This window comes from Coregonus lavaretus, assembly GCF_964263955.1.
Source record: "Coregonus lavaretus genome assembly, contig: HAP1_SCAFFOLD_2556, whole genome shotgun sequence".
Lineage (NCBI taxonomy): Eukaryota > Metazoa > Chordata > Actinopteri > Salmoniformes > Salmonidae > Coregonus > Coregonus lavaretus.
Window position 1 is genome coordinate 30145 of NW_028162486.1, and position 6407 is coordinate 36551.

Here is a 6407-nt window from a genome sequence, read left to right on the forward strand (position 1 = left end):
GTTAGGGGGAGAGATGGAGGGGAGGGATAGGTAGGGGGAGAGATGGTGGGGAGGGATAGGTAGGGGGAGAGATGGAGGGGAGGGATAGGTAGGGGGAGAGATGGAGGGGAGGGATAGTTAGGGGGAGAGATGGAGGGGAGGGATAGGTAGGGGGAGAGATGGTGGGGAGGGATAGGTAGGGGGAGAGATGGAGGATGGGGAGGAGGGGAGGGATAGTTAGGGGGAGAGATGGAGGATGGGGAGGAGGGGAGGGATAGTTAGGGGGAGAGATGGAGGATGGGGAGGGATAGGTAGGGGGAGAGATGGAGGATGGGGAGGAGGGGAGGGATAGGTAGGGGGAGAGATGGAGGATGGGGAGGAGGGGAGGGATAGGTAGGGGGAGAGATGGAGGGGAGGGATAGTTAGGGGGAGAGATGGTGGGGAGGGATAGTTAGGGGGAGAGATGGAGGATGGGGAGGAGGGGAGGGATAGGTAGGGGGAGAGATGGAGGGGAGGGATAGTTAGGGGGAGAGATGGTGGGGAGGGATAGTTAGGGGGAGAGATGGAGGATGGGGAGGAGGGGAGGGATAGTTAGGGGGAGAGATGGAGGGGAGGGATAGTTAGGGGGAGAGATGGAGGATGGGGAGGAGGGGAGGGATAGGTAGGGGGAGAGATGGAGGGGAGGGATAGTTAGGGGGAGAGATGGAGGGGAGAGATAGTTAGGGGGAGAGATGGAGGGGAGGGATAGGTAGGGGGAGAGATGGAGGGGAGGGATAGGTAGGGGGAGAGATGGAGGGGAGGGATAGGTAGGGGGAGAGATGGAGGAGGGGAGGGATAGTTAGGGGGAGAGATGGAGGGGAGGGATAGGTAGGGGGAGAGATGGTGGGGAGGGATAGGTAGGGGGAGAGATGGAGGGGAGGGATAGGTAGGGGGAGAGATGGAGGGGAGGGATAGTTAGGGGGAGAGATGGAGGAGGGGAGGGATAGTTAGGGGGAGAGATGGAGGGGAGGGATAGGTAAGGGGAGAGATGGTGGGGAGGGATAGGTAGGGGGAGAGATGGAGGATGGGGAGGAGGGGAGGGATAGTTAGGGGGAGAGATGGAGGATGGGGAGGGATAGTTAGGGGGAGAGATGGAGGGGAGGGATAGTTAGGGGGAGAGATGGTGGGGAGGGATAGGTAGGGGGAGAGATGGAGGGGAGGGATAGTTAGGGGGAGAGATGGTGGGGAGGGATAGGTAGGGGGAGAGATGGAGGATGGGGAGGAGGGGAGGGATAGTTAGGGGGAGAGATGGAGGATGGGGAGGGATAGGTAGGGGGAGAGATGGAGGATGGGGAGGAGGGGAGGGATAGTTAGGGGGAGAGATGGAGGATGGGGAGGGATAGGTAGGGGGAGAGATGGAGGATGGGGAGGAGGGGAGGGATAGGTAGGGGGAGAGATGGAGGGGAGGGATAGTTAGGGGGAGAGATGGTGGGGAGGGATAGTTAGGGTGAGAGATGGAGGATGGGGAGGAGGGGAGGGATAGTTAGGGGGAGAGATGGAGGGGAGGGATAGTTAGGGGGAGAGATGGAGGATGGGGAGGAGGGGAGGGATAGTTAGGGGGAGAGATGGAGGGGAGGGATAGTTAGGGGGAGAGATGGAGGATGGGGAGGAGGGGAGGGATAGTTAGGGGGAGAGATGGAGGATGGGGAGGAGGGGAGGGATAGTTAGGGGGAGAGATGGAGGATGGGGAGGAGGGGAGGGATAGTTAGGGGGAGAGATGGAGGGGAGGGATAGTTAGGGGGAGAGATGGAGGATGGGGAGGAGGGGAGGGATAGGTAGGGGGAGAGATGGAGGGGAGGGATAGTTAGGGGGAGAGATGGAGGGGAGAGATAGTTAGGGGGAGAGATGGAGGGGAGGGATAGTTAGGGGGAGAGATGGAGGATGGGGAGGAGGGGAGGGATAGGTAGGGGGAGAGATGGAGGAGGGGAGGGATAGTTAGGGGGAGAGATGGAGAGGAGGGATAGTTAGGGGGAGAGATGGAGGATGGGGAGGAGGAGCAGCCAGGGATAACAGATGAAAGAGGCATTCTGAAGTCTGAAGTCTGAAGTCTGAAGTCTGTAACCAGTAGTCTGTAGCCTGTAGTCAGTAGTCTGTAGTCAGTGGTCTGTAGTCGGTAGCTGTTAGTCGGTAGCTGGCAGTCCATAGTCAGTAGTCCATAGCCTGTAGTCAGTAGTCGGTAGTTGGTAGTCTGTAGTCTGTAGTCGGTAGTGTGCAGTCAGTAGTCTGTAGTTAGTAATCTGCAGTCTGTAGTCATTAGTCTGTAGTCCATAGTCTGTAGTCGGTAGTCAGCAGTCAGCGGTCTGTAGTCTGTAGTCTATAGTCAGTAGCCAGTAGTCAGTAGTCTGTAGTGTGTAGTCTGTCGTCAGTAGTCTGTAGACAGTAGTCTGCAGTCTGTAGTTATTAGTCAATAGTCTGTAGTTTGTAGTCGTAGTTGGTAGTTGGCAATCAGTGGTGTGTAGCCTATAGTCAGTAGTCTGTAGTCAGTAGTCAGTAGTTAGAAGTCAGTAGTCTGTAATTTGTAGTCTGCAGTCAGTAGTCAGTAGTCAGCAGTATGTAGTCAGTAGTCTGTAGTTTGTAGTCAGTAGTTTGTAGTCTGTAGTGTGTAGTCTGTAGTCAGTAGTTAGTAGTCTATAGTCAGTAGTCTGTAGTTTGTGGTATGTAGTTTATGATCAGTAGTCTGCAGTCTGTAGTCAGTAGTCAGTAGTCTGTTGTTGTAGTCTGTAGTCAGTAGTTTGTAGTTGGTAGTTGGTAATCAGTAGTTGGTAGTCAGTAGTCAGCAGTATGTAGTCAGTAGTCTGTAGTTTGTAGTCAGTAGTTTGTAGTCTGTAGTGTGTAGTCTGTAGTCAGTAGTTAGTAGTCTATAGTCAGTAGTCTGTAGTTTGTGGTCTGTAGTTTATGATCAGTAGTCTGCAGTCTGTAGTCAGTAGTCATTAGTCAGTAGTCTGTTGTTGTAGTCTGTAGTCAGTAGTTTGTAGTTGGTAGTTGGTAGTCAGTAGTTGGTAGTCAGTAGTTTGTTGTCAGTAGTCTGTAGTCTGTAGTTGGTAGTAAGTTATCTGTAGTCGGTAGTAAGTAGTCTGTGGTCTGTGGTCTGTAGTCAGTAGTTGGTAGCCTGTAGTCATTAGTTTGTAGTCTGTAGTCGGTAGTCAGCAGTGTTTAGTCTGTTGTTTGTAGTCGGTAGTCACTAGTCATTAGTTTGTAGTCTGTAGTCAGTAGTCTGTAGTCAGTAGTCAGCAGTTGTAGTCTGTGGTCAGTAGTCTGTTGTTGGTGGTCAGTAATCAGTAGTCTGTAGTTTGTAGCCAGGAGTCAGTAGTCAGTAGTCTTTAGTTACTAGTCTGTTGTCAGTAGGCTGTAGGCTGTAGTCTGTAGTCAGTGGTCAGCAGCTGATAGTCGGTAGTCAGCAGTCAGTAGTCTTTAGTCTGTAGTCAGTAGTCAGTAGTCTTTAGTATTCAGTCCATAGTTTGTAGTCAGCAGTCAGTAGTCTGCAGTCTTTAGTCTGCAGTCTTTAGTCTGTAGTCAGTAGTCAGTAGTCTGTAGTCAGCAGTCTGTAGTCAGTAGTCAGTAGTCTGTAGTATGTAGTCTGTAGTCGGTAGTTTGTAGTCGGTAGTCTGTAGTCAGCAGTCAGTAGTCTGTAGTCTGTAGTCTGTAGTCGGTAGTTTGTAGTCAGTAGTCTGTAGTCTGTGGTCAGTAGTCTGTAGTCGGTAGTTTGTAGTCTGTAGTCTGTAGTCAGTAGTCTGTAGTCTGTAGTCAGTAGTCTGCACAGGGAGGAGAGGATGGAGAGGATAAAGGAGGAGAAAAAGGTTCAGTGAATGAGAGAATGAGGGGTATTTGCTTCCTAGACCCAGTGTGTCTTCTCAGACAGCCCAGGTAAAGGGCGGGAGGCATGGCTGAGGAGACTAACCCTGTGGGGATTTACCTTGGACCACACCTGGGCTCAACTCCAGGATATTCAAACCATGACTTCAAAATGATCCATTATTTTTTTCTCAGAGGATTTTTCACATCATTGCTTCAATTCAAATCCATTTCCTCAAATGATATTGAGAAAGAGTGAGCTTTGTGAGTCATACATACTGACACACATTCTGACAAACACTCACTTCCAAATACCTCCTAACCTGCCCCCTCTCTCTGTTCCCTCTCTATATCCCTGTCCCCCCCTCTCTCTATCCCTCTGTCCCCCTCTCTCTCTATCCCTCTGTCATCCTCTCTCTCTCCCTATCCCTTTGTCCCCCTCTCTCTCTCTCTATCCCCCTGTCCCTCTCCCTCTCTCTCTTCCTCTGTCCCCCTCTCTCTCTCTCTATCCCTCTGTCCCCCTCTCTCTCTATCCCTCTGTCATCCTCTCTCTCTCCCTATCCCTTTGTCCCCCTCTCTCTCTCTCTATCCCCCTGTCCCTCTCCCTCTCTCTCTTCCTCTGTCCCCCTCTCTCTCTCTCTATCCCCCTGTCCCCCTCTCTCTCTCTCTATCCCTCTGTCATCCTCTCCCTCTCTATCCCTCTGTCCCCCCCTCTCTCTCTCTCTCCCTCTGTCATCCTCTCCCTCTCTCTATCCCTCTGTCCCCCTCTCCCTCTCTCTGTCCCTCTGTTCCCTTCTCCCTCTCTATCCCCCCCTCTCTCTACCCCTCTCCCACAGTAATGAGTGGCAGAGCTGTCTCTCTGCTCTCCTGAGAGGGAACATTAAATGGACGGTGCTTATTTGGGCAGAGATGATACCTCTCAGGGGATTAAAACTGTTGAATTGGAGTGTGTGGGAGGGAGAGAAAGAAACAGTGTGTCTGTGTGTGTGTTTGTGTGTGTGTGTGAGAGGTAGCGAAGAGGTCGTTCAGTGAGATTAATGGGATGTGTCTGGGTTGTTGCCATGGTAAACAGGGTCAAAAGTGTCTGGTTGGAGTTTAATAAATTCATTTAGGAAATGTGTGTGTGTGTGTGTGTGTGTGTGTGTGTGTGTGTATGTGTATGTGTGTGTGTGCTTGCGTCTATGTGTGTGTATTGAGTGTGTGTTAGAGAGTATTGGCCTATATTGCCACCTCTCACTATTTGAGGTGTACATTGAGTGGTTGTGTTTAACTGTCTCTCTGAAACATGATTGACTGTCACGCTGCCATTCTATCCTAGGCATTTCTATGTCCCTCTGCCGTTCTACCCTAGCCATTTCTAAGCAGCACAGGATTAAAGTGAAAGAGGAGGAGGGAGATAGAGGTAATGAGAGAGATAGAGGTAATGAGAGAGAGAGAGAGAGAGAGAGAGAGAGAGAGAGAGAGAGAGAGAGAGAGAGAGAGAGAGAGAGAGAGAGAGAGAGAGAGAGAGAGAGACAGAGACAGAGACAGAGACAGAGACAGAGACAGAGACAGAGAGAGAGAGAGAGAGATTGGGAGAGACAATTTCACTTAGAGTTAATTGATATCTAATCCAGTCAGAGTGGTTGTGTCATTACAGTGATACACAATGGTTCTTATTACTGAGCCCTAACACACTGTCTGTCTCTAGCTTCCACATAACAGGAGTTAGGGTTAGGGTTACTGAGCACTAAGACACTGTCTGTCTCTAGCTTCCACATAACAGGAGTTAGGGTTAGGGTTACTGAGCACTAAGACACTGTCTGTCTCTAGCTTCCACATAACAGGATTTAGGGTTAGGGTTACTGAGCACTAACACACTGTCTGTCTCTAGCTTCCACATAACAGGAGTTAGGGTTAGGGTTACTGAGCACTAAGACACTGTCTGTCTCTAGCTTCCACATAACAGGAGTTAGGGTTAGGGTTACTGAGCACTAAGACACTGTCTGTCTCTAGCTTCCACATAACAGGAGTTAGGGTTAGGGTTACTGAGCACTAAGACACTGTCTGTCTCTAGCTTCCACATAACAGGAGTTAGGGTTAGGGTTACTGAGCACTAAGACACTGTCTGTCTCTAGCTTCCACATAACAGGAGTTAGGGTTAGGGTTACTGAGCACTAAGACACTGTCTGTCTCTAGCTTCCACATAACAGGAGTTAGGGTTAGGGTTACTGAGCCCTAACACACTGTCTGTCTCTAGCTTCCACATAACAGGAGTTAGGGTTAGGGTTACTGAGCACTAAGACACTGTCTGTCTCTAGCTTCCACATAACAGGAGTTAGGGTTAGGGTTACTGAGCACTAAGACACTGTCTGTCTCTAGCTTCCACATAACAGGAGTTAGGGTTCGGGTTACTGAGCACTAAGACACTGTCTGTCTCTAGCTTCCACATAACAGGAGTTAGGGTTAGGGTTACTGAGCACTAACACACTGTCTGTCTCTAGCTTCCACATAACAGGACTTAGGGTTAGGGTTACTGAGCACTAAGACACTGTCTGTCTCTAGCTTCCACATAACAGGAGTTAGGGTTAGGGTTACTGAGCACTAACACACTGTCT